A 4,482-nucleotide genomic window follows, 5' to 3' on the forward strand; every position below is an offset into this window, starting at 1 on the left:
GGAGGCATAAAAGTAAATTTCTTCAAATTATGTTTTTTTTTTTTTTTTCGATTTCTGAGTTGGTCCTGTAAGTCGCCAAATCCAATCTTATATTATTTTAATCACTGTCTTGTAACCTAAAACATAACACCATTTGAAACATGTCAGTAACTCCTAGTAACTGATAGCATTTTTTACACAGCGGGGTTAGTTGTAACACAGTGTTACAACTAAGCCTCCAGTATACAATGATAATGAAATGAAAACAAATTAATATTATTATGTAAATATTATTAATCAAAATGATAACTGTTAATACAATATCAGGGGAAATAACTAACAGTTTTATTTTTTTTCTTAATTGTGCAGCCCTTTCAAAAAATCTATTTATATGATTTGATGCCCAATACAAGGATGGTTAGATGAAGGATCATGAATGGATGAATGTGTGGATATCTATCTATTATAGGCGCACATATATATATATATATAAACAATATCCACCTTTAGTCTATAGACAGAATTTTATTGAATTATTTGTGTAGAACGTTTGCACTCCTTTCACTTTTGGTAATTGTACGATAACGGTAGGTTCCATAAACAAACTTGAGTGTTCATTTGTAGCAGAGACATGTGTGTTGATTGTTTAAAAAAAGATTAATCTAACTTAAATATTTTTTAAATGATAGAGCCAAAGTCAAAAAAGCGTTAGGTTGTGGCCTGATCTCCCCCTTGAAATTTATTTTGTAAGTTGCTTCGATTTAAGTTGTCTGCCAAGTGTGCATACATGTATTCATGTTTTTGGTAACAGCTAATTGTTTGTAGCTCTGATTTGTGTATGTATTTACACATGGGTTTGTCATTCTTCAATGTTTTATCTTATTGGGGATGTTACTGCAACAAGTGTCTGGATTTATTTCCATTTATAGCAGCAAACAGTGAAAGTCAAAATGTTTTGTACAGACAAGATCAATAAATCAATGAGCAGGTCATCAATCCATCTATAAATCAATAAAGCTACTGTTAGAGACTCTGTACTAATCACATTTTTGCTGAAAGAGCTTTTAGCCAGATCTACTAGTACCCCTGTACTTCATTTTATAGTAAAATTTCTATTAGTTCTAAAACCCTGCAGAATTTAATACACAAAAACAACATAATATAATGTATTGCGTTCGCAGTGCAAAATGTCATGGGTTTGAACCCAGGGAACACAAATACTGATAAAAATGTGAAATAAATGTATACCTTGTAATGCACTGTATTGCTTTGGATAAAATCCCAGCCAAATGGATAAATGTAGTTGATGTTACCAATAATTTTATTTATGAGTTTCACTTTTGTAGGAATTATGTTACACCAACTTATTTTCTAGGGCATGGTTATAGCAATACCATGGTCATGGGTTTGATACCCAGGGAATGCATGAACTCATGAAGTGTACATCTTAAATGCACGTCACTTTGGATAAAAGCGTCTTCCAAAAGTTAATATGTTATTTAGGTTAAAATAAAGTTTTGCTTGGAAGTAATTTCAGGCTAAGATATTGTACGTTTTACTCTCTCTCGCTCTCTCTCTTTCACACACGCACGCACGCACGCACGCGCGCACACACACACACACTGTATATCATGTTTCCTTGTGAGCTGTCTTCAAAGAGTCATAAAGTAACACAGTCTAATAGCACAGAGGTTTACCTCCACAGTCATGTAACAGATTCATTCAAGAGATGTTTTGTTCTGGTCCCTTACCCCATTCATCTATTTTCTTCTAATGCATTTTATATCTGTCGCCTCTTTGTTCTTTGTTACCTATTCTTTATGTTTGCTTTGTTTGGATCTTTATGTCCATACAACCTTTTGCCCACACCTTCCTTTGTCTGGTTTCTCTCTTCTTCACATTTCTTCCAGGTCAGGCTTCTCCACAGCAGCATTGTAGTTTTCTACTAAAGAATGTAGCTTTTGTCACATTGGTATTTCGTCAGTCTTGTCTCATGTGCAGTATGAGAATTTGATCTTAATAAAGGCTTAATAAAGCATTAAGCCACAAGTCGTTGTATATGGGTGGTGTTCTTAGGCACTTACAGAACTTATTGCTTTTATGAAACACCAGTGATCAATATAATAAAAGACAAATTATGTTTATTATTTTATTATTTATTTTTTCTAATACATATAATTTGTCTGCCAATCATAAAGGAACAATATGCGTTTTACTAAAAAAAAAATTGTTAATTTTTAAGTTTTATAACAGCCCTAAAAATGAAAAGGTTTTTGTTCAGCTGTGGTTCCATTAAGGACCATCTTTAACATCCATAAATCTTTTCTGTTGCACAATTATTATTATTATATATTTTTTGTTGAAAACAGAGCATACTAAATAATTTAATTTAAATAAAATAAACATTTACTTTTATTATTTTTAAAAGTAAATGTCCCAATAAGTGCTATCTGAAATTTTCATGCAATTGCATCAAACTGTCATTTTACATTTTGCAATCCATTTGTTGACACAAGTGACAGGCACTTTTAAAAGGAAATTACAAAGGTCATTCTGTTTCTGATCAGGTCGCATACATCCACAGTCAGACTCACTTGACCAATTAGTCGGCACGGTAAAAGCCTCCCACATCCTTTACAAAAGAGACTAACCATATTAGCAGGCTCTCCATCTTATCTTTGAGCGATAAACAGGCAGCTATTAGATTACAGCTATTAAATTAGAAACAATTTCTTGTTTACCAAAATTTTACATTACTAAAAATGGGTGTTCAGATTTAAAATAAAACATCATTTATTATTTTTAAGGCTCTTTGTCATTAAATTATTATGTGCTTCTATAGGCAGTTTGCATGTTTCCGTATGTCTGCATTTGCCACTGTGAGGCCAAATAAGTTTTTAAAGTGTATTTAAATCTAACCCCCCTGCCTCCGGCCTACTTTCTTGCCTCTAAGGTTTCCCCCAGGACAAAAACACTAGAACAGGGAAAATAAAAGAGAAAAGGAAAAGAGAAGCAAGCAGATCTGTTACTTCATCACAACTTCACCTCCTCACACCACACAAACTGTCCCTCGAGAGGGGAACCGAACACTTACAGTTGGTGTTTGTCAAATAAGAGATTGTTCTGACACAGAGGATGAATTAATTTACCTGCTAAACAGGAAGAAAAGGAAAGAAAGAGGATAAAGGGAGTTGAATGTTGCCTGACCTGTGTTGGATAGGAGGGTTTTGTTGTGTCCCAGATTTGAAACCGAATGTTTGCAAATAGCTACATCAGATAGGTCAGATGCTATCTTTTATAGTACGCTAATGTTGTTAATCAAGATTAAAGCAAACAAATATATAAAGCTTGCATTTATTTTTATCATGTAAGAAAAAAAGGAAATATAAAACTGGCAGATTTATGGTACACTGTAAAGAAAATGCAGCATGAAGTTAAAACAACTTTTAACAACGTTTTTGCAAGTCAATATCAACCTACTATTTTACGTTTTGATTTGTGATAAGCTGATATAACTTATAAAAACAAGTTGAAATTGATTAACTTAATTTGTTAATTAAAGTAACAAAAAAAATGTTGCCAATATGACAAAAGGATTTGGTCCAAAAGGTCCAATCCTGACTTAAACTTTGCATTTTGGACCCGTGAATTAACTATCATTGTTCATTCAACTTATTAACGTACATAAACCATAAACTTAAAAAATCAAGTGCAATAAACTTAAGATTATCAGCTCAAAATGCTGTGAGGAATACCCAAAAGCCCTTGCGCATGAAAATATTTACAGTTCAGATGATCAGTGTTTCCTTGTATGCATCACATGTTCAGTCTATGTGGACACCAAGTTAAGTGAACTTAAATATATACGTTTTTAGGAGACCCATTACTTAATTTAATTGAGTTTACTCATAATTTAGTGAAATTTAAAATTAAAATTAGTTACATTTAGAGAAGTGTCTTTAATGAAGATGGCCATCTGTTGATCTGCTGTAGTAAATGCAGTTTGGTGTTGGTATTGGTAAAAATAAGTTATCAAAATTTGGAAAAACAGGCAGGATTCTCTGCTCTCAAACACAGGGGGCGTGTTCAATGTCGGCCTTAAAACCACGCCCACTTGCGGGAAAGATTCCTTTTTTTAACTTTCAAATACTAATGCAACCTGAATGCATGCTCGCGATTGTTTTAAGTGGCGGGGCCATGCTCGGTGGCTGCAGTGAATCATCGAGCCACTGTTTTAGCCCCGCACAAAAAATCCTGAACACAGAAATGTGGAAAAACTGTTTAACGATATAACTCCATAATTCAGTACTACATAGTTCACAGTCTTTGTAACGTGTTTCATTCTCTTCTTTTGTTCAGTCAGCATGCTGATAAAGTCTTTGGCTGTGCATAGAGCCATACATGTGTAAATGCTATACAGTATGTCTGTTGCATAATCACCTCTTATTATTTAACTTTTGGCAAATAAGACAAAACAACATGATAGCGTTTAAATCATTTATT

The sequence above is a fragment of the Paramisgurnus dabryanus genome, chromosome 7, assembly GCF_030506205.2.
Source record: "Paramisgurnus dabryanus chromosome 7, PD_genome_1.1, whole genome shotgun sequence".
NCBI classification, from domain to species: domain Eukaryota; kingdom Metazoa; phylum Chordata; class Actinopteri; order Cypriniformes; family Cobitidae; genus Paramisgurnus; species Paramisgurnus dabryanus.